Consider the following 25,020-nt stretch of genomic DNA (forward strand, 5'->3'; position numbering starts at 1 on the left):
TACCCCAATCCCCTCATTTTAAAAATCAGGAAACTTTAGACCCTGAGAATGAGACTGAAGGTGAGGCTTTATAGCAAAGCAGTACTAGAAGAGTCACTAATCCAGGGCTTGTCTGCCCTAGACTAGAAATCTTTTCATTGATGCTGCCCATTGCTGATATGGTTGTTTTTGGGCACTCTTCAAAGTTTCTAGTGGGAGGTGGAAAAAAAAATCACTGAGTTTGGGTGACCATTCCAGTCTAGTCCCATCTTTGATGGCAAAAGACTATGACTTGCTAGCACTGTTGTTCAGTTGCGTCTGTCCATGGGGTTTTCTTGGCAAAGATACTAGAGTGGTTTGGCATTTCCTTCTCCAGTGGATTCAGGCAAATAGAGGTTAGGTGACTTTCCCTGAAACACATGACTAGATCATATCTGAGGCCAGATTCGAGTTTAGGTCTTCTTGACTCCAGGCCCAACACTGAGCCATCTAGTTGTCTGTAATGCTAGACTATGACCTTTCAAATAGGATCTTGGGCAGAGTCTGTCTCTTCTGGGGTTTGGGGTTTATCAGGAATAAACTTGTTTTCACTCCAAGGGGAATAGGCAAGTCAGAACTTGAATCACATGGGTTTGTAATGTGTTTGGAGGGAACTGAGATTAAAAATGAGATGTCTCCTATCCTCCTGTTCCCTACTCCTAGTTAGTAGAAAATTTAAAGTTTCTGGACTTTGTTAAGGTCTGTAGGATTTAAGACTTAGCAGTGGGGAAGAGGATGATAGCTTTAGGATCAGAAAAGGTCCTGGGTCTGGATAAGGGTTGGAGGAGAGGGGAGGAGAGTGAGAAGAGGCATCATTTTTGCCCAAACTCAACTCTCAATCACTCTAAGTACTGTTATTTAGAAGATTCCTTTCACATAGTTGATGGTAAAGGGATTGGGACTTCTCTCTAATAACTGACACATTGCTACCAAGATTGACTCTCGTAACAACCCACTGAGATAGTTGCTTCTTTTATTCTCTTTGGTCCCATAACTATTTAGGAAGAGAGGTGGGATGTCAACCCAGAGCCTGTGATTGTGAATGTAGTGCTACTTTCATTAGACTACCTTGGTTCATATCTCTGGGTATCTGACAAAAGAGAAAACTCTGGGATCCTGAGGACTCTGTTCCAAGTTCTTTCCCCAATAATCTGATCTCTACTTACTTCTGTTTCTAGTTGTGAGTCTCCTTCTGACCTTCTGACTGTGGTCTTTTATGTTGTGGTGGGGATAAGGGAAGTATGAACTTCCAAACAAATGGGATTCCAGAATGCAAATGTCTACAATCTTGATCCCTTTATACTGTCAGTCCCTTGGGAACAGGGTCTGTATTGAATCTTATCTCAATATCTCCAGCATATGAAATAGTATGGAATAGAGGAAGAAATACTGGATTTGAAGTCATTTGATCACAGATTTAGAACTGGTAAAAAAGGCACTTAGGAGTCATTTTGTCCAAAATTTTGCAAATGAGACCAGGACCCAGATGATTAAGTTACTAGCCCAAGGTCACACAGGTTATAATTGAACTTAAATTCTAACCTCCTTCTTCTGATTCTTCACTATAGCACACTCTGTCCTATTTATTCCCTGAAATGACCTTGAGCATATACCTTATCCTCTCTGGGCCTCAATTTCTTCACCTATAAATCATAAGGATGTCAAAGTTTTCTTCTGACTTTAAGAGCCCATGATAATATGAACCAAGTCAATACTTAAATGTTTTCTGCACTGAATTGAGGCCTACCCAAAGTCAGAACCAGCTCAAAACTAAAATGTATTTAGAAAGTTTAGGAAGGGACTCAGGAATTAATTAGGAGATTAGAAAAGGACTCCATCTGGCCCCAGTTACTGGATATGTGAACTTTAGGGTGGCTAGCTGGGCTATGGCAAATGTGGAGATAGCAAAGGCATGGAACAGAAGTGCTTAGATGGACAAGACTTAGGCCAGCACCAAGGGTGAGGTGGGGCAGTACAAGAAATGGGGTCTCCATGCACAGACACACAGAGAACTTGACACTTAAGTGATAAGCTCTGGTGTGTTAGAAAGCTATTGGCCTTAGATTTGAGTGTTGTTGTTCCATTGTGTCAGACTCTTTGTGATCTTGTGGACCACAGCAGGTCAAAACTGTGTGACGGTTTTCTTGGCAGAGATCCTAGAGTGGTTTGCCATTTCTTCCAACTTGTTCACAGTTACTCAACTAAGTGTCTGAGGTTGAATTTGAACTCAGGTCATCTTGACTCCAGAGCCAGCACTCTCTCCACTGTATCTCCTATTTGCCTCCATGAGTTTATTTTTTCCTGATTCGAGGACAAGTCCGCTATTCATTGAGATACCCTTGGCTTTGAATGCCCAGGTTCTAGCTCTGAGGCTTCCTAGCTAGGTGACCTCTAAGGAGACCCTCTCAATCTATGTTCCTTTGATGTAACCAGCTCCTCCACCTCTCTAAGACTCCACAGGTTTGCTGCAGGAAAATGCTTGGCAAATCAAGGCCTACAAAGTAAGAATCATTACTGGTCCTTAATCAACCCCATTGACTTATGGTCCTGCCCTTTTCTGTTTCTGTTTCTCCATTCTGTGTCTTCCCTGGACCTTCCAGGTTGTGGTCTGGGTTGATTAAGGTCACAGTAGTCAAGTGGAGAGAAACATTTTGTCTTTCTCCCCCTATAGACTGAACCCATCTCCCCATTAAACCCAGAACAAAAGATCTGGAGGATTGAGGTTGGGGTGGGGGATGGAAAAGTGTTGCTCTAATTTGGTGTATCCTCCATTTGGCTGCCAGCTTCTCCCTGTACAGTAAATAGATTCCAGATTCTGGAGAAAATAGCACATGTGGCTGAAACTGAAAATTCAGACTGAATTAGTCACCCGAATACCCTAGTAACCCTGGCAAAGAGCACACTGCAAACATAACAAAACCTTGGGCACAGGAGTCTTTTGGGGCCAGGTGGCAGCATTGGCATCTGGGAGCTGGCAGGCCCCCAGTAATGAGAGGGGGCAGGGCACTTGGGGAAGGAGGACGTCAGTAGGGGCTGGGGAAACAAGGCTGAGGCTGAGGAAGGAAGTAGGGGAGAGGGCCCAAGACAGGCTTATGGGACCCACATGACCCAAAGGAAGGCACAAAGTTGAGATGGAGGCCGAGTGAGAACATCCACAAAACGAGGTCAAGGAAAAGAGCTAGAATCTGTCAAAAGTTTGAGGGGGGGAATTCCCATCATAAACAAAATCGAAGTGTTGGATTGTGAAACTAACTTATTTAAAAGGCTTAAAAAAAGCCCAAAACTCATAATTCCTCCTCCTACCCTATTTATTACCAAGTGAAAAGTCAAATAGGCCAGAGGGAAGAAGAGGGAAATTATAGATTTGATTAAGGTTTGGTTTTGTTTTTACAATCTACAGAGAATAAGGGCTTGATTTAATGTGATCTTTCCTATATCCTAAAAGGCAGGGGGAAAGTCCACATTTTCAGATGAGCAAATTATGCACAAGAATTTAAACAAATGACTTGCAATCATGCTCAGGTCTTCTTAGACCCTGGTACAGGCTCCTTCATTCCCCACAGTGACCGAAGGTCCCAGAACAGAACATTCAGAGATCGGTCCTAATGACTGACCGTCTTCTTTCATCTCACTCCTCCACGTTCACCATTTCCCCTGAGAGTAACAGAGATTTATGGGCTAAGGACATGGCTTCTCCCTCCAAGCTAGAGCACTAGAAATTTATGTTCTTATGGTGGCACAAAGGACAAGGGGGAAACCTTATATCTGACCCATATGGATATTTCATTTATTTCATTAAATAAGATATTTGTAATGCAATTAGCAAATATGCCTGGAACCATGGTAGGTATTTAATAAATTATTCCTTCCTTCCTTCCTTCCTTCCTTCCTTCCTTCCTTCCTTCCTTCCTTCCTTCCTTCCTTCCTTCCTTCCTTCCTTCCTTCCTTCTCTTTCCCCTTTCCTTTTCTTCCCTCCTCCCTCCTTCTTTCTTTCTTTCCTTCCTTCCCTCCCTTCCTCCTTTCTTCACTCTTTCTTTCTTTCCTTCCTTCTTTTTCTCTTTTTTCTCCTCCCTCCTTTTCTTCCTTCATTAATTCCCTTCTTCCCTCCTTCCTTCCTCAAATATTTACTAAGTGATAATTATGTGCCAGACACTTTTCCAGGTTCTGAAAATGCAAGAAGGTTATATGGTATTGAGAATAAGCAACATGCAACAAAAACTAAGAGATACCTATATAAGACAATAAACTAAAGACGAGTTTCTGATCTATATGGGAGGGGAGAATTTTCATAACAGGAATTCCCCACATCAATAAAATTATAGGTTCAGGTTAAAACTACTATTATTATAATATATTAGAGATACTAATAAATATCTTGAACTATTTTTCTGGTGTCCCATTTTTACTGATGATCTACTTTTCTTTTTTGATTACACATATACTCAAAAAAAATGCTTCATGTTAAAGATAGAAGAATATTCTAAATAGATGTAATCCAAGCCCTAAAGGCCATTGGAAAAGGACATCCTCCTTATTGGCAGATGTCAATGACCCACACCTCTGTGAGGGGACCAGTTTATTAGAATAAAAAAATCTAAATTCAGTAACCATCTGGACTATTAATGGACATTAATCAATATTGTTTTTAAACAAACAAGACACACATGGGAAAATTTTCATTAACTCTTGTCCTTCTTACTGGTTCTCGTTACCAACCAACCAACCAAACAATCAATCAATAAACATTTATTAAGCAATGGAAATACAAAAAGAGGCAAAAAAGAGGTTTTTATTCTTGAGAAACTTGCAATCTCATTGCCAGAGTTCTTATTAGAACTAATTGGAGAGCTCTAGATTTTGTGAGTTGATTTAGGAGTTGTTAGCACCTTCAATAAAGACATTTTTAAAAGATCAGAAAAGCATCTTAATACTTCTCTGGAGGTATTTAGTTCCAGAGTCTGAGCCCTCAACCCAAAACTTCCTTGTCCTCCATCCTAGCTAACCACAGAGGTCATGAGCCATGGGGGGAAGTGGGGTGAAGCTATTATGGTGGAGTCTGGTTCACTCCTATATAAATGGTTCTAAATTAAGGGCTTCTGGAATTTGGGCAGTTAACTGACAGCTGGCATTGACAGCTGAGAATCTGTAAGACATGCTTTCTGCCATCTGGCTTAGGTTTGGACCTCAGGGCTCCAGGAAAACAAAGTCAGATGAGAAGAATGGTCCAAGACCATCTTCCAAGTGACCAATCAATACTTTGCTAGCTTTAGGTCTCCTTTAAAAAGAATCTATCCTGTCTATTAAAGAAGAAGTAACATTTGCTATATGGTGTAGGATTGACATTTTTTATGATCTTAAGTGACTGGATACTCTATGATATGAGATAGAACACATGCCTTGTCTAGATCACCAGAAGTGAGGGCAGTTTGGGGGCAGTGTAGAAGCAGATCAATCAAAATCATCATCCTCCTTTCTTTAGAAAAATTAAGAACACATTTTAAGAGTCTGTAGCCTTTGGACTAATCTGAAAGAGAAACCCTTGTTAGATTTTTCTTTAGTTGTCAGTTCTGAAACAGTGTCCTGCTCCCCCTTTCTCTCATCAACCCAGGAATGATTCTTCCCTTAAAATTATTAGGACTAGGACCAGATCAGGGAAAGGAGCTTTTTGATTTCTCCATCTGAGAATAGTTTCCTCTTCTTTTATGCCTTGAAGAGATTAGGATAAGAGAAGGAAAGTCTGAGGAGGGCTGGGGAGGGAGAAACCTTAAGGCAAGTGGTCATAGAAGAATCTAGTCTCCTTAGAAAAATGATTTTCTAATATCTATGATTCTATTTGATGAAGCAAAATATTAACTTTGAGCTATCTATGTTTTATCATATCATGAAACTTTTCTATTTTCAAATATTCTATTTGGAACTTCAAAATGATTTGTGATGATAAAGATTTTGGAGGGCATACATTAATAAAATTGTTTCTGGCAGGATTGTGCTGAAATATTATTTTGTGGGGGGGGGGGTGAGGGGGGAGTGAGGAGACAACATAAACCTTAGTCTTTGAGAGAGACACATGTGTAGAAACAGAGAAGAGACCAAAAAAGGGACAAAGAGACACATACATACACAGAGGAGAAAGAGAGTATACTAGCTATGGAATCAAAGCATTTGGGTTAATATTCTGGTTTTGCTATGTATTTACCAGTGAGACCCTGGTCAAGTCAATTGATTTCCTATGGCCCCAGTTTCCTCATTTGTAAATTGAGGAAATAATAGGTGCATTCCTTTCCTCCTTTGATCATTGTAAGGAAATTTTCTTACGTTAATGTGAAATATTATTAGGTAGCTAAGTGGAGCAATGAATGAATTTTTGGTCCTGAAGTTAAGAAGACTTGATTTAAAATCTAGATTGAGAAACTTAACATCTATGCAAATCTGAACAAGTCATTTAACCTCTATTTGCCTCAGTTTCTTTATCTGTAGAATGAAGATGATAATGGTACCCATCTCCCAGGTTGTTGTGAGGATTAAATGAGATATTTTTAAAGCACTTAACCCAGTCCCTAGTGCAAAGTAGGTGATAAATAAATACTAATTTCTTCCTTCTTATTAATATCTATGGAATGAGGGGATCAGTCTTCATGGTCACTGAAGTTTCTTTTCAGTTCCAAATTCTATGATTCAGTGATACCAAACCCAAGTCATGATGCTGTTGAAGAATGATATACCCAGATGAAGAGGATGGACTTCCTTAGCATCAGGACCAAAGACAGGGGGAGGTGGGCAGTGCAAAGATGCCATTTAAGAAGGCTTGTACATGAAGGATCTGTGATTTTACCAGGTTCCCATATGGGAACTCTCTTCTATCCTCTCCCTTCTACTCACCCACATTCTACCTCCATCCTGGAGGTTATTGTGAAGATTAAAGAAAACAGTATCTGCAAACCACTTAGCATAATGTCTGGCCCTTAGTTAGTACTACCCCGCCCCCCACCCTTTCCTTCTTTAGTAGAGAAGACCTAGAGTTGATTGAATCATATAGAGGTTAAGTAGTTTGCTGTGGGTCATATGATGAAGAATGGACAGTCAGAACTTGAACACAGGTCTTTTAGACTCAAAAAATATGTGTTAGATCCTATATGATTTTTTTCTCTAGAAAAAGCCATACACAAAGACAAAATCCTAGTATGTCAGCATTGGAATGGATATAACAGAAACAAGATAAGAACATGGATCTTCCATACTCTTGATGCTGACTCTCTCTATGAATAACTTGACTATTATTACTAGTTTGCATGTTACTAATTGCAGGTGTTTCTTGGTTACTATCCATCTGTCTAGGTCACATTCACATGATTCCCTTTGATTCTCGGTTTCAGAGTGACCATCTGTCTTCACTGCTCATACTTCCAGCTGGCCAAAGGCTGTCAATCAAATAAGTAGGAGAGTTCTGTTCTTATTTAGGTCAGTCTCTCAATAAATTCCATACTGAACTTTTGGGGTTTTGTACTGTCTTAGGTTCTACTGTGTTGGGGTTGGGGTTAGATAAAATAAAAAGTCTCTGCCCTTGAGGGTCTTAAAGTCTATTTGGTGGAGACCAAGAACACTCATTCACACATGTATATGTAACATGAATAGCTAAGGAATAATTATAAAACATAATCTCACAAAACACAGCTATGATATGGTGGGAAGAGTCTTGAATTTAAAGTCTGAACATCAGTGTGGAAAAAGTAATAGGGAAATCTGCTAAAGATGAATAAAATGTCTGCTAACTGACATTGAAGTTCAAGAAAAAGCATTTGTAGTGGAAAGAATGGATTTAGTTTTGAGGCTTTATTCAGCCATCCCAGGAATAGGAGCAGGAGGAAAAAAAGAGGATGATTTTAACTCATATTTGGGGTGTTACCCTAAGCAAGTTACTTAACCTTTTTTTTTTTTTTTGCAAGGCAAATGGGGTTAAGTGGCTTGCCCAAGGCCACACAGCTAGGTAATTATTAAGTGTCTGAGACCAGATTTGAACCCAGGTACTCCTGACTCCAGGGCCAGTGCTTTATCCACTGCACCACTTAGCTGCCCTACTTAACCTTTAAGGAACTCAACTTTCTTATTTGTCAAATGAGGGGATTGGATTCAGTCTCTCTAAAGACTTTTCTGACTCAAGCTCCATGATCCTTAGGCAAATATGTCATTAAGATAAGGGAACACAGAAATGACTTGAGTGATGATTAGCAAGAGCCTTGTTGAAATGATTGTCCATGAACTCCAGAATAATGTGGTAGGGAAGTGAAGCCAGAAATAGGTGGACATAATGATAGATGATCAAGAGATTGAAGGCTAAAATGAGTGTGAAATGAAATGAAGTGAAATTCAACAAGAATAAGGTAGCAGGAGAGGTACATTGGGAAGACAGGTGATACAGAGGAGAGAATACTAGGCCTGGAGTCAGGAAGACCTGAGTTCATATGGGGCCTCAGACACTTACTAGCGTTGTGACCCTGGCCAAGTCATTTCACCCTATTTGTCTCTGTTTCCTCATCTGTAAAATGAACTGGTGAAGAAAAAGGCAAATTACTTTAGTGTCTTTGCAGTTAACTCCAAAGGGTTTAAGAAAAGGTGGGCATGGCGGGAAATGACTAAACAAAACAGAAGAATGAGAATAGGAACTCATTTTCAGAAATGAGAATTTTGAAGTCCAAGGTCTATAAATGTAAAACAATTCTGTGTGAAGATGAAGCTTTGATGTGGTGAAAAAAAATCACTGATAGGAGATAATGTGGCACAGTCTCCCCCCTAATGAATGTAAGATCCCTGAGTGGAAGAGACCTACCTTTTAAGTTAGGAAGTCTGTTCATTTTAATGTCCTGCCCCTGACATAATCTAGATGTGTGACACTAGGAAAGTCACTTAACCTCTTGGTAGCCTGATATTCTTTCCTCAGTGGGAATCATCTGCATTAATAAAATTACACATGAATCAGTAAATAAATGAATGAATGAAATGTTCATTTACTCTAAGTGCTGGGAATACAAATAGGAAAAGTAAGAATTGCCTTGTTTTCATGGATCACATTCAGATCTGAATTAAAAAAAAACTCTGGATAAGAAGTTTAGGAGACCTGGGGTCAAATTTCAGTTGTGCCACTAAAATCACTGGTAACCTTGGACAATTTACCTAATCTCTCTGAAGGTGAATTTCCTTAATGGTAAATTGAAAGATTATTTTTTGAATATTTTGAATATTTGTAAATATGATTTCTGCTCACTGATAACAGATGATTTTATTACTTGATTTTGAGCCCTGGCTCTGCCCCTTTTTAGTTGGTGATTTTGGGCAAGTCATTTCTCTGCCCAGGTTTTCTTATTAATAACAAAAGGGCTTAATTATTTCTAGCTCAGAGAGTTATTTTAAGGATTAGATGAAGCAATATTTATGATGAGAGCTTTTAAATCTAAAAAGGAAATGTCAGTTATGAGTATGTCAATATGAGTTTTATAATTATGAGGGAAGATAAGATGGTACAAAACTAAGTATGCAATTTTTTGTTACAGTGGTTTAAAAGATTAACAGGGAGGTAATCATTCCATCAGAAATAAGTGAGGGTTAGAGCACTGGCCCTGGAATCAGAAGGACCTGAGTTCAAATTCAGCCTCAAACACTTAATAATTACCTAGCAGTGTGACACTTAACCCCATTGCCTTGCAAAAAAAAAAAGAAAGGAAGGAAGGAAGGAAGGAAGGAAGAAAGAAAGAAAGAAAGAAAGAAAAGAAATAAGTGAAGGCAAAAAAAGGCATGTTCTAATATCCTTTGGGGGAGGGGGACTAATTGGGAGAGGTACATAAGTACCAGTGGGAATGTAGAATAATGAAGTGTTTAGAGTAGGACTAACTAAGGAAAGCTGCCAGAAAGGTGAGTTCTGAATTTAGAAACTGAAGGAGAAAATGAATTGGTAGAGAGAAGGGGGTAGGACAATCTGAAATGAAAGTAAAAGGTGGAAGCAAGAGAAGGAAGAAAACGAGCTGGGAACTAGTAAGACAGGTGCAAGGGACCAAATAGGCCAAATAAAGGTATGATGAGGGTTCAAGTTAGTGGATGATCACAACAACAATAATAACAAATTTCTATAACATTTTAAGATTTGTAAAGTGTTTTACATTTATTATTTCATGAATTGTTAATGGATAATCAGCACAAAAGGGTTGGGTTTTTGTTAATTGGTGATTTAGTTAATTTGGTGATTGGGAGAAAAAAATATCAGCGTCAATGGGACAGTATTAACCAACAGCAGAGATAGAATTGCTCATTTTTTTCTTAATTTTTTTGTTTAAAGAAGAATGATATTTACATGGGAAGTAACAGAAGAAAAATAATCAAGAAAGTTAGGAGATAGCATGAGAGTGCCTCACTACCCTTGATGAACTCAAGTCACCTGGCCCAGATGAATTACATTCTTGAGTATTAAAAGAAATATCATATGTGACTACTGAACCAACATCAGTGATATTTGAAAGAATATGGAAAATGGGATAGATTCAAGAAAAGCAAATGATGTTTCACTTTTCTCTTTTTTTTGTGAGGCAATGACAATGTTAAGTGACTTGTCCAGGACCACACAACTAGTAAGCTAGTAAGTATTTGAGGCCAGATCAAGTCCTTCTGACTTGAGGGTCAGTGCTCTATCCATTGCCCTACCTAACTACCTCATCTCCTTTTTCAAAAAAACCCCCAAAACCAAGAGAATAGTCTGTAGTCTAAGGTCAGTAAGCTTGGTTTTGATTCCTGGGAAAAGTCTAGAATGGATCTGGGAAGAGATGGTTGGAGAACATAGAAAAGGAAGTGGTAATTACAAAGAGGTAACATGATTTCATCAAGATCAGGTCATACCAGACCATCCTCATTTCCCTTTTTGTAATAGGATTACAAAACTAGTAGATAAAGGAAATGCTTTGTATTTAAATTTTAGCAAAACTGTCAATAAAGAATCTCCTGGTTTTTTGGTGGGAAGATGGAGAGAAATAAAGACTAGCTAATATAATCAAATGGTTTCAGAAGTGTTGGAAGGCCAGAACAAAATTGTTCATAGTTCAATGTCAAAGTGGCAGAAAGTCTTCAGTGGAGTTGCCCAGGGTTATGTGCTCAGCCCACTGGTGTTGAACATTTTTATCAATGGCTTAGATAAAGGCAAAGATAGTATACTCATTAACTGTACAGTCAACACAAAGCAGGGAGAGAGAGCTAATACACTAGATGAGATTCAGGATCTAAAAGACTCTTGGCAGGTTTGAGCTTTGAAATCTAACAAGATGAAATTGAGTTGCATTTAGGTACAAAAAAATCAACTTCATAAGTATAAGACAGTGGGATGGAGGGACAGAGGGACAAAGTTGTTCAGAAAAATCTAGGGGTTGTAGTGGACTACTAGCTTAATGTGATTCATCACTGTGATGAGGAAGTCAAAAAAATATATTTGATCTTGGGCTACATTAAAAGGAAACTGCATTAAGAGATCCTTGGTTTCCAAGAATAGGGAGGTGATTATCACATCGTATTCTGCTCTCATCAGACCTCACATAGGGAGTATGGTGTTCAGTTCTGGATACCACAGTTTAAGAAGGACATTGAAAAACTGATGTGTCCATAGAAGGGAAAATGGGATGATAAAGAGATGAGAGTTGATGACATGTGGGGAACAGTTGAAGGAAATAGAGAAGACTCAGAGCAACAGGATAATTTTCTTCAAGTATTAAATGGAGGAGGGAGTCAGTGGCAGGTTGTTAGGATAAAGCTTACAATTAGGGCTGTCCCATAGTGGAAAGAACTGCCTCAAATAGGTTTCCCTCCTTGGAAGTCATCAGGTGAAGTCTGAATGACCACTCGTCATGGGGATTGTGGGGATTTCCTTTGTGTATGGATTGGACTAGATGACCACTGATGTACCTTCAAACTCTCAATTCTTAGAGCCTTAGAAAGTACACAAAAGGTACATAATAAGTGAAGAATTACATGGTAGTTATTCCTACCTATTTGAAGGACTATTAAGGGGAAGATGGTTTGGATTAGTTCTTCTTGGTCCCGAAGAACTAGAATGTGTGTGTGTGTGTGTGTGTGTAATTGCAGAGAAGAATATTTGGACTTCATATAAGTAATTAAAATTATCCCACAATCTGATAGGTTTCTTTGGGAAGCCATATCACTGGAGGCTTTCATTATGAATTTGTAAGATGACTTATTGAGGATATTGTAGAAAGGATTCCTTTCTGGCTACAATGTAGATACCATGACTTCTGAGGTCTCTCCTAGCTCTGAGTTTCTGTGATACCAGATGTAGGGGCCTTTGGAACAAATATTTCTTTTGGCCCAGTGCTCTGCTGAGCTCATATTGGGTTCCACCGAGACATCAGATTTCCCAACATCAAGCCATTAGAGCATTGCTTCTGAGTCTCTTAGTGACAATCTTTCTCTCTTTGCAAATGAGGTTCTTCCCTCTGTCCTCCTCCCAGGCCAACATGGGGGAGGGATGGAGGAAACAATCACCAAGCACGCTTTGGGCCAAGGAGGAACTTGCCGAGTAACACCCTTTGGAATGCTGCGGCCGAGCTTAACTAGTTCCAGATTTGCACAGTTCCCGTCAGAACATGTAATGAGGAATAGGGCCTTGGCTAATCAGAGAGGGACATAGCAACAGCACAACAAGAGTGCCGGCAGAACCTGTTTCTCATGGCTTTGGTGCTTTCCCAAATACAGAGCATAGTTTTGGAGAACTGAAAGCCAGCCTGGGGCTCAGGGGCTTTTCTTGTGGTGGTTACCATGACATCTTCTCAGCTCCTGTGGTCTTAGCCTGCTTCCTGCTATCATCCAGGAGTCACCCCTCCCCCAAACAGTGGTCCTTTGTTACCTGGCAATCCAATTCAGTCCTTGGCAGCTTATAATTAGAATGCAAATTTAGAGCTGAAAGGGACCTTATTGATCATTAAATCCAATCCCCTTATTTTGTGGATGAGGAAACTGAGGCCCCCAAAGAGAATTGACTTTGCTAAGGTTATATATATATAGTACATATATAAGACTCCAGCTCAGGTCCCATGATTCTAAATCCAGGGGTCTTTGGCCAGAAAGCCAGGATGAGTCAGAAATAATAACAAAGCTATTAATAATAGTTCACACTTATAAAGTGATTTAAAGCTTCACTGCACCTCCCTCATAAAAGCCCTGTGAGATGAGGGGATAAAGGTTTATGCTCTTTGTGCAGAGGGTAGGCTGGGGCCTGTTTATAGCCACTCAGCAGAGACTGAAATTGGTCTCAAAGTCAGAAGATCTTAGTTTAACAGCACTGAATCCTTGAAGCTGAAAGGTCCTGGTGACTCTCTTGGGCTTCCTCTATCAAGGTTTCCTTGAGGACATCTGGTACCTCAGAGTAGTTCTAATAGTTATATTTAAAGTGTCATTCCATAAGAGCCTAGTCTCCTAAACTAAAGGACCCTGGAGTCTTTCTCTATTTTCCTTCCTTTTTAAATTTTATTGATGTCTTTTTTTAACATCACAGTAATTGCTATCAAATCTCTCCCCCCATAAACATAATGAGCTCTTTAATAACAAAGAAAAAAAGTTAAGCAAAGCCAATGGACACTGACCTTATTTGACACTGTAAGTTATATTTTACACCCCTGCCTCATTTCTTCTCTAGGATCAAATTTGGTCATGGCAATTGCTTAACATTTGGCTTCATTTCAGTGTTCTTTTTGTTAACTTATGATAAACTTGTATTATTCTTGTTTGTTCTATCTTCCTGAAGAAGACATTGGGAGATGATTCCATAATAAGCAAATGAATTGGATTTGAGTGAGGGGGTGCTGTACTAAGTCACCAGCCTTACTTTCTTCCCTGAAGCCATCTAAGTCCAGTGGATCTAGATGACTGGGTATGGCCCTGGATTTGAAACAATCAGGATTAAGTGACTTGCCCAAGGTCACACAGCTAAGAAATATCAAATGACTTTGAACTCAGGTCCTCCTGACTTCAGTGCTGGTGCTCTAGTTAAAAAACCAACAGACAACCACACAAAAACCAACAACCCCCCCTAAACAAAACTTGTAAACAAACAAAAAAACCCCCAAAACAATAATATTGTATGTTGGTCTCCTCTATTTTTATTCTGTATCGCTTCATTCAAATATTTTACCTGAATTCCACATATTTATTCTTTCTTATGGGGCAATAATATTCCATTTTGTTCATATGATTGAAATAATAAGAAAGCATTTATTTGTTTATTATGTTCCAGTCACTGTTCTAAATGCTGAGAGTATTAATATAAAAATCAAGCTAGTCCTTAATTTCAAAATACCAGGGAACTAGGTGGCACAGAGGATAGAGAGTTGACCCTAGATTCAGGAAGACTTATTTTCAAATCCAGCCTAAACTACTTACTAGCCGTATAACCCTGGGCAGATCAGTTTCCTCATCCATAAAATGGAAATTAAAATAGCAAATATCTTTAAGGAACATTGTGATGAAAGACTGGTAAAATACTTGTAAAGCATTTACAAACCTTAAAGTGCTATTTAGATACTGGTTATTATTACTATTATTAAAAAAAATAAAGAGTATATTTGAGTTTGGGAAGATAGCACATACAGGCAAATGGAGGTTAGGGAGAAATCTTATGGTGAGCAGACTCACAAAAATTTTATTGACATATCCTTTATCAGAAATGGTAAATAATATTGATTTGATTACTGGTTTTAGAACTAGACATGGAAAAAGTGGAAGATGAAGATGAGGGAAGAAAAAAATGAAAATGTCCAGAGAACAAGAGGAAATGTGATAGACTTAGGCTGAGTTAATGATTGAGAATTCTCACCAATCAAGGGCTCAAGTCACTAAGTTCCCTTAGCTGGAGAGCTCCTGAGTAGGTAAAGAGGCAAGATTTACCATAGTTTGTTCAGTCACTCCCCAATGGATGGACATCTAGCATTATCCCTTCCATGGAGATTCAGGGGCACAATGTCCCTAGCAATCTGGAAAATTCATATAAAAATTTTTGGCCCTCCTTTGATTCAGAGAAATTGGATTTTTCCCCTTTTTCTTTTATGAGTTGTGAATTTATGAGTTGTTAACAGTTCCTTATTGTAAAATATGGATTATCATAGGTTCTGTTTTGTTTTGTCTTTATGTGTTCTTTCCACAACTCCCCCCATCTAATTTCTTATACTAATCCAAGATATGTAAAGACCTTGATGGGAAAGTTGAGATGTAGAAGGAATAATGTACTTTATTTCCTTGGTGGTTCTCTCATGGGACCACTGGGACAGTTAGAATATAACCTATTCTTCATCTAAAAGGAGCAGTTTCATTTTGGCACTCAAGTACCATGATTATTCCCCCAAGACTATCCCTTACAGTTTGTCTTGCTTCCAAGGAAAGGTTCACAAGAGAAATAATTGAAAAAATTCAATGCTGATCATTGTCATCTTTGACAAAAAAAGGGGGGAATGTTTCTCAGCATAAACTATAAAGGTAGGAATGAGTCATTATGTCCATTTCTTTACATATTTACAACTTGGTGTGGAATGAGCTTGAGAAAATTGCCTTCTTTCAGTTGCCTGTAATTTCCCTATTCTTATGACTGACCCAGCTGGCTGTTTCTCAAGTGTCCCTACCCTTTTTCCCATGCTCTATTAATGCAATTTGTCAGAGAGCTGGGCAAATGAGATTGAAGGAGGGAGTTCAAACTATGAGAGGCAGTTAGTTTGGCCTATGAGAGTCACAGATGGTACCTCTAGCCCCAGAAAACCAATTTGCAAATGGTTCCCTTGGATTCAAGGGGAATCAAATAAGGGGGATGTAAGTGCTTCAGTGTCAATCTAATGAGATTTATGGTGGAACACATGCTCAGTATATGGTAGGTGGGAAGTATCATTGAGAAAAGAATATGTGGTCCCATTATTTTATTTTATAAAGGAGAAGAATGAGGCCTAGAGAAAAGGAATGACTTGTTCATGATTATATAGAAGAATCAGTATTTGAATCAAGGTCTTCTGACTCCAAAATACTTATATTAGTTAATATTATATTAACATTTTAGGGTCTGCTGGTAGGTATTTTTTGCATATTATCTCATTTGATCCATGTATACTCTCCTCTTTTTTTTTAAGGTTTTTGCAAGGCAAATGGGGTGAAGTGGCTTGCCCAAGGCCACACAGCTAGGTAATTATTAACTGTCTGAGGCTGGATTTGAACCCAGGTACTCCTGACTCCAGGGCCGGTGCTTTATCCACTATGCCACCTAGTCGCCCTTTCCTCTATTTCTTCTTGAGATTTCTGCTTTCATCCATTCGTAGCATGAGCCCTGAAGGAAGGAGCCATGTCTGCATTTGGTATGTTGTCAGACACTTGACTTGATACTCAAATACTCACTATATCTTATAAAATAATGTACCTATTTAGGGTAAGTGATCTATAAAGGATAGTTGACATTTGTCACAATTGATGCCAAGTTTTTTTTTTTTTATGAGGTTTTTCTTGTTCTAGAGCAATCGTTTTCTGGTAAATGTCTAACAATTAACTCTCAGAAAAGAATGCCCTTTAAAGTTTAATCTGTTTCAGTAAATTTTCTCCATCACTTTCTTCTGTTTAAATAATGAACAAAATAATAAATCAAGCCCAGATTTGTAGTGTTTGCCATTTTATGAGATGAAAATGCTCATATTGAAAATTTAACAATCAGCTGCCACTTGACTAGAATTGGCTCCATCATCCTTCTGAAATCTGAGTCCTGCCATGAGCTTCTATACCAAGCCAGACTTTCAGGTCTGGCCCAGTGACTCCCAGCTCTTAACTTCTAAGTTATTGGGACCAGTTATTTGGTTGTTTTAGTTATGTCCCATTCTTTATGACCCCTTTTGGGGCTTTCTTGGCCAAGACATTGGAGTGGTTTGTCATTTCCTTCTCCTGCTCATTTTTTAAAATTAATTTTTTATTAAAGATATTATTTGAGTTTTACAATTTTCCCCTCAATCTTACTCCCCCCCCCACAGAAAGCAATCTGTCAGTCTTTACTTTGTTTCCATGTTGTACCTTGATCCAAATTGGGTGTGATGAGAGAGAAATCATATCCTTAGAGAAGAGACAAGAATTTTAAGAGGTAACAAGATCAGACAATAAGATATCTGTTTTTTTCTAAATTAAAGGGAATAGTCCTTGAACTTTGTTCAAACTCCACAGCTCCTTAACTGGATACAGATGGCACTCTCCTTTGCAGACAGCCCCAAATTGTTCCCCATTGTTGCACTGATGGAATGAGCAAGTCCTTCAAGGTTGAACATCACTCCCATGTTGCTGTTAGGGTGTACAGTGTTTTTCTGGTTCTGCTCATCTCACTCAGCATCAGTTCATGCAAATCCTTTCAGGCTTCCCTGAATTCCCATCCCTCTTGGTTTCTAATAGAACAATAGTGTTCCATGACATACATATACCAGTTTGCTAAGCCATTCCCCAATTGAAGGACATTTACTTGATTTCCAATTCTTTGCCACCACAAACAGGGCTGCTGTAAATATTTTTGTACAAGTAATGTTTTTACCCTTTTTCTTCATCTCTTCAGGATATAGACCCAGTAGTGGTATTGCTGGGTCAAAGGGTATGCACATTTTTGTTGCCCTTTGGGCATAGTTCCAAATAGCTCTCCAGAAAGGTTGGATGAGTTCACAGCTCCACCAACAGTGTAATAGAGTCCCAGATTTCCCACATCCCTCCCAACAATGATCATTATCCTTTCTGGTCATATTGGCCAATCTGAGAGGGGTGAGGTGGCACCTCAGAGAAGCTTTAATTTGGATTTCTCTAATAATTAATGATTTAGAGCATTTTTTCATATAGCTATGAATTGCTTTGATCTCCACATCTGGGGGAATGGCTTTTTGTTTTAAAAATATGACTCAGTTCTCTATATATTTCAGAAATGAGTCCTTTGTCAGAATCATTAGTTGTAAAGATTGTTTCCCAACTTACTACATTTCTTTTTTATCTTGGTTACATTGGTTTTATCTGTGCAAAAGCCTTTTAATTTAATGTAATCAAAATCATCTAATTGGTTTTTGGTGATCTTCTCCAACTCTTCCTTAGTCATAAACTGCTCCCCTTTCCATAGATCTGACAGGTAAACTAGTCCTCGATCTTCTAATTTGCTTATAGCATTGTTTTTTATGTCTAAGTCCTGTAACTATTTGGATCTTATCTTGGTAAAGGGTGTTAGGTGTTGGTCTAATCTCAGTTTCTTCCATACTAACTTCCAATTATCCCAGCAATTTTTATCAAAGAAGGAGTTTTTATCCCAATGGCTGGATTCTTTGGGTTTATCGAACAGCAGATTACTATAATCATCTCCTGCTTTTACACCTAGTCTATTCCACTGGTCCACCACTCTATTTCTTAGCCAATACCAAACAGTTTTGATGACTGATGCTTTATAATATAATTTTAGATCAGGTAGGGCTATGCCACCTTCTTTTTGTACTTTTTTTCATTAAGCTCCTGGCAATTCTTGATTTTTTTATTTCTCCATATGAATTTACTTACAATTTTTTTCTAACTCATTAAAGTAATTTTTTGGAATTTTGATTGGTAGGGCACTAAACAGATAGTTTAGTTTTGGTGGAATTGTCATTTTTATTATATTAGCTCTACCTATCCATGAACAGTTGATATTTGCCAAGTTATTTAAATCTGATTTAATTTGCGTGAGAAGTGTTTTATAAATGTTTTCAAAAAAAATTCTGAGTCTGTCTTGGCAAATAGACTCCCAAGTATTTTACATTGTCTGAGGTTACTTTTGAATGGGATTTCTTTTTCTGGCTCTTCCTGCTGTATCTTGCTAGACATATATAGAAAAGTTGAGGATTTATGAGGGTTTATTTTATATCCTGCAACTTTGCAAAATTGCTGCTTGTTTCCAGTAGTTTTTTGGATGATTTCTTGGGATTCTCTAGGTAGACCATCATGTCATCTGCAAAGAGTGAGAGTTTTGTCTCTTCCTTCCCAATTCTAATTCCTTCAATTTATTTTTCTTCTCTAATTGCTGACACTAACATTTCTAATACAATATTGAATAGTAGTGGTGATAATGGGCACCCTTGTTTCACCCTGATCTTATTGGGAATGCCTCTAGCCTCACCCCATTGAATATAATGCTTGTTGATGGTTTCAGATAGATACTGCTAATTATTCTAAGGAACAGTCCATTTATTCCTACATTCTCTAGTGTTTTCAATAGGAATTGATGTTGTATTTTGTCAAAAGCTTTTTCAGCATCTATTGATATGATCACATGATTTCTGATAGGTTTGTTGTTGATATAATTGAGTATACTAACAGTTTTCCTAATATTGAACCAACCCTGCATTCCTGGAACAAATCCTACTTGATCATAATGTATTATCCTGGTGATAACTTATTGCAATCATTTTGCTAAGATTTTATTTAAGATTTTTGCATCTATATTCATCAGGGAAATAGGTCTATAAAAAAATATGGAACGCTTCACGAATTTGCATGTCATCCTTGCGCAGGGGCCATGCTAATCTTCTCTGTATCATTCCAATTTTAGTATATGTGCTGCTGAAGAGAGCACTCTCCTGCTCATTTTACAGATGAAGAAACTGAGGCTATGAAGTGACTTGACTGCTAGTCAGAATCTAATGTCAGATTGAACTCACTAAGACATGTCTCCCTGATTCTAGACCTGGCTTTCTGTGTACTATGACATGATTTAACTGCTCTGATAGGGATCAGGGAGTGCCCTGAATGAAATGACATTGACCTTAACCTTCTGTGAGCAGGTTGTGAGCATATTGCTCCTGGACCCTGCCATGTATTCTGGTTAGTCATCTCCTCAACAGGTTTCAATCAATCAGTCATCATTTCTTAAGTGCCTGCTATGTACCAAACTCATCACAGAGAATAAAAAGATAAAAATTAAATAATCTCTTTTTTACAAGGAACTGATAATCTATTAGAGGTGACAATATGGGCACATACAAATATACACAGAATTTGTAAAAATAAAATAACAAGGTAATTTGGGAAGGGAGTCAGCAGTAACCCCAGTGCAGATTAGGACAGGTTCATGTAGAAGATGAAACTTGTGCAGTTTTTGGAAAGAAACAAGAGATCCAAAGAAATGGAGGCAAAGAGGGAATGCATACTAGATCTAGGGGATAGCTGGAGATGGGAAATGTGGTTTTGTATGCAAAGAACAGAAAGAAAGTTTTTCTGGATAGTGGAATGTGGGAAGGAGACAAATACATATTAAGATTGGAAAGACATTTGGGGGTTAGATTGTAAAAGACTTTAAAGCCCAAGAGAAAATTTTGATCCTAGAAGAAATAGGGGAACAATGGAGTTTATTGAATAAAGGCTTTAGGAATAACATTTTTTGTGGCTAGAAGTAAGATTATTTGTGTGAGGAGAAAGCCGATTAGGAGGTTATTGCATTAGCTCGGCAAGAGATAATTTAAAATGGCACCAGGAATACTAGGTGATTGAGGTGGATATAGTGAAAAATAGAAACCTAAATATTAGGCATTAGAAGAGAATTAGTAAAGCAGATAAAAGATGTAGAATTTAACTCTGCCATTATACAACTAAGAATATAAGATCCAACTGTATGTATTGTCTGTTGTTAATTTTTTAAAAAAATATTTGAAATGACAGAACAAACTCTCATCCTTTAATTCCAGCTATTTAGAATTTTTTGAAAACTATAACAATAGAGTAACCTTTTTTTTTTTAATGACTGTCTGATCATGAATACCAGGAAAGGTGCAGTAGATAGAGCAGTGACTGATGGGAGTTCAAATCTGGCCTCAGACACTTGACTCTTACTAGTTGTGAGACCTTGGGCAAGTCATTTAACACTGACTGCCTCACATCCAGGCCCATCTCCAGTCATCCTGATTCATATCTGGTCACTGGACCCAGATGGCTCTGGAGGAGAAAGTGAGGTTGGTGACTTAGCACAGCATCCCCTTCACTCTAATCTAAATCATATACTTGTCGTGGCATCACCTCCCTGGATGTCATGATCTTCTTCAAAAATGAAGGACAAACATCATTACCAGGAGAGGCATGAAGCAGGAAGTTATATTCTGCTAAAGGTTTTTGCTACTATCATGGTGGAAATCCAGCTCAGAATAAAGTGAAGAAGAATTCCTTATGGATGGTGAAGTCTTCAGGATATTCCTGTTTTCTGATGACATCAATAATGGCTGCTTCAAACCTTACAGTATTGCAGAACATTCTGAAGGAGATTTGAGGCACGCTACTCTCATGGTTGTCTCATCATCAGATATAGTGAATAAAAGAATTACCTTATTTTCCCAGAGGAGAATTCAGTCAAGAGACAGATGGAACTGATGGAGGTACTTTTGAAGATGTCAATAGTTCTGACAATGCAACCAGTGGGGGGAAAAGACTTTTCCCAGTGATGATAAAGGTCAATAAAAAACAATTACAGAATGTCCATTGTACACTTCTCACATATATCATCAAAATTTTCCTGGAAGTAGCTAGTGTCTTCTATGCTAGTTGATGACAGGATGGAATGGGAGTCTTTATATTTTACAACCATTCATTTTGAGGAGTCCCAAAAATATTAATGCAGTTTTAAGCTTTGATAGATTAAATTTTCACTTAGACTTTTTAGGATATATACATACATATATATATATATATATATATATATATATATATATATATATATATATAAAATATTAATGCAGTTTTAAGCTTTGATAGATTAAATTTTCACTTAGACTTTTTAGGATATATACATACATATATATATATATATATATATATATATATATAAAATATTAATGCAGTTTTAAGCTTTGATAGATTAAATTTTCACTTAGACTTTTAGGAGATATATATATATATATATATATATATATATATATGTATATACATATTTTACCCTTAATTCAATAAATTTCAAAGTTCCCCTATTTCCTCTATTACCAAATAAAAAATTCAATTTAGAGGTTTAAAGTCCTTATAATTTGGCCCTCAAAAATACTTCCCAGTCTTGTTCTGAATTTTGTATATGTATATATGCACATGTGTGCACACCTATCTGAACAAATGTACACACATGGATATCCTACAGAGAAATATGTTTGTGTGTATGCACGAACACAACTGTCATTTTCTGTGATAAAAATGCTCATAATGAAATACACATGACAGACAGTACAAAAAAATGAATTAAGCTTAAAATTAAATTAAACAGGAAGAAGAGAATGATCTTGATTCCTTTCAGGATATTATGTAGTTCCTTTAATGAGCCTTACATTTTTCCCAGAAGCATAGACTCATTTTTTTTTAATACCAATATTTGTATGCTGTTTTGAATGAGTAATGGAACACTGGGCTCTTGAGGTCCTATGTTAGAAGGAACCTCAGAGATTATCTCATCTAATGCTCTCATTTTACAGTTACAGAAACAAAATCCCCTGAGATGTTAAGTTACTTGCCCTAGATTTTGTCCCAAGAGGGATTTGAACTTGGATCTTCTGATTCCAGAGCCAGTGTTCTTTCTGCTTGAAGAATTAAAAATGAGTATCAAAAGCAATAGAAAGATGCATGAGGGTGTGATCAGGTTGCACAAAGGAACTTGGAGGTCATCAGGGGAAATGTAGGAGGGGTTGGTCATAGTGAGAGCTCTATGAAGTGGACCACTTGAGTGTTCCAATAATCCATAATCTTGGGAGAGGAAGGGCCTCTAACACCCTGAAAGGAATCCCTGTGGCCAGCCTATGGGAGGACATGGACAAGAATCATATGGGATAGGCAGGAATGAATGGGTTGTGACCTGCAGCTTTGGAAGAGACATCCAAATAAATGAGCTCACCAATCCACCAAAATGTTTGAACTCATAGGTAGCTTGTTGATTTCACAGACCTGATTGAAACGATGTCATCGAGTAGGCGTGGAATTATTCTGTGGGCTGGAATACAAGGGTTCTATCTGGTTTTGATCCTCTCCTATCTTTTCTTTCTTTTTTTCTGTATTCATGATGAGGAAGAGATAAGGCAGAATACCTGCTGCTTGGTGTCCTAACCACACAAATATAGGGAGATTTTAAAGATTCTGAGAATTTTTTCAGTATTTTTGAGGCAAATTATCTAATGGTGGTTAGAACCTTGGGTTATTTATATTATCAGAGGTGTTCTTGAGAATCAGAGAAAAATTCTAATAGAATTCTAATAGAATTCCTTGTGATGTCACCAGTCCAGATTGTAATTCTTGAAGGGTTGATCTAAGAGAAATCTATTTAGACTCATTGCAACAATGGAGAACAGAAATATGCAGATTCCATAGTCACTTTTCTTAATTCTTCCAGTTGAAGGGCATGGTGCCTAGTGATACCTTTAATAATTAGTAAAATTTCATCAGTGCTCCATAAGTTGAAGAGGAATTCAATGTAGCCATATAGACTTTCTATTCTCTTTCTTACATGATTTCATGATCTCATCAGGTATGTTGTCAGGCCCAGAGTAAAGAAATGCCTCAAATTAGATGGAAGAAGGAACTCCACAGAGTCTACTAAATTCAAGAGAGAGATAACAAGAAGGAAGGAATTAAAAAAAAACCCTATGAAACAAGGTCACATCCAACTTCCTCCATTACTGTGGTAGCTGAACCTGCCAAGATGGCAGATATGTGGCTTCCTAGACCACCTAATTACTCACTCAGAATTTCTGCTCAATTTCTGCAGGGATAGCTAACAATAGCCTTATAAGCAGCATGTTGGAATGAAAAGAGAACTTCATTTGGATTTGGGAGACCTGAGTTCAATACTCATTTCTACTCCAGATTCCTGGTATGTACTTGGGGGGGGGGGCATCACTTTGCCTTCTGAGGCTCAGTTTCCTATTCTGTAAAAGTGAGGAACTTTATATGAGCTTTAAGGTTCCTTTCAAATCTAAAATCCAACACTAAAATCTGTAATAGACTGGAAGCAAAAGAGTAATGGCCATTTCTGTGTAATTGGAGGATTTGTGGAAGTTGGTCAGGTAGTTATTGTCATGAACAATTAGAGTAACACAGAAGGGAAACAATGGAAGTCATAGCTCTAAAGCTAGAAGGGTCCAACCTCTGTGGTTGATGTTGGTTCATGTTGTTTGACATCCATTTGGTTCTAGTTCAACCACTCATTTTAAAGATCAGGAACCTGAGACTCACTCACAGTCAATAAGTGAATTGCCCAAGATCACACAGGTAGAAAGTAGCAGTCAGACTCAGATCTACTAAAATTGTGGTTTCCAATGATATGGCTGAGTTGTGGAAGGCTGGGAAATAACAGCAAGAAACAGACTGGTCTGGCTCAGAATAATTAAGGTTCAAGGAAGAAGTGCATAGAATAAAGGGATAAAGGAAAAGCATTTCCACTGAAAAGAATACTATACTTTGAGTCTGAAGACCTGGTTTTGAGGCTTCATTGTTGTTCAGGTGATCCAACTCTTTGTGACCCCATTTTTGTTTTTTCTTGGCAAAGATATTGGAGTAGTTTGTCATTTCCTTCTCCATCTCATATTCCAGATGAGGAAACTGAGGCAAATATCATGAAATGACTTGCCCAGGGTCATTGTGTCTATAAGTGTCTGAGGCCAGATTTGAACTCAGGAAGCTGAGTCTTCCTGATTCCAGGTCCAGCACTGTGCCATCTAGTTGCTCTTACAGTTTAAATAAATATCTACACAACCTGAATGATGTTTCTTTTTCTGAGTCTCAGTTTCTTCCTCTGTAAAAAGTTTCTTCTTCTGGAACTCAATACTTACTCTACCTACCTCATAAAGTTGTTGTGAGATAATTTATAGAAAATACTACTGGGGGCAACTAGGGGGTGCAGTGAATAGGGCACCCCCCTGGAGTCAGGAGGACCTGAGTTCAAATCCCACCTCAGACACCTAATAATTACTTAGCTGTGTGACCTTGGGCAAGTCATTT

The 25,020-nt window shown here is 38.0% G+C and overlaps 1 long non-coding RNA gene and 1 other non-coding gene across 4 annotated transcripts in view; one reads left to right on the top strand and one right to left on the bottom strand.

Annotated features, from left to right (window-relative positions):
• LOC141506020 (uncharacterized) overlaps window positions 1–25,020 on the top strand; it is a 66,900-nt gene that overhangs the window by 9,795 nt on the left and 32,085 nt on the right. For 2 of the 3 annotated variants that reach the window (XR_012473754.1, XR_012473753.1), the window contains exon 1: window positions 22,029–23,893. The exons of the other annotated variant lie outside the window; for it this stretch is intronic. This is a non-coding gene — a long non-coding RNA (uncharacterized LOC141506020). Of the gene's footprint in view, window positions 1–22,028; window positions 23,894–25,020 lie in introns of those variants that run through there. 3 annotated transcript variants of the gene reach the window in all.
• LOC141510323 (U6 spliceosomal RNA) lies at window positions 19,533–19,639 on the bottom strand. Its single transcript, XR_012474822.1, has one exon. It is a non-coding gene; the product is annotated as a U6 spliceosomal RNA (small nuclear RNA).

The sequence above is a fragment of the Macrotis lagotis genome, chromosome 1 (genome assembly GCF_037893015.1).
Source record: "Macrotis lagotis isolate mMagLag1 chromosome 1, bilby.v1.9.chrom.fasta, whole genome shotgun sequence".
Lineage (NCBI taxonomy): Eukaryota > Metazoa > Chordata > Mammalia > Peramelemorphia > Peramelidae > Macrotis > Macrotis lagotis.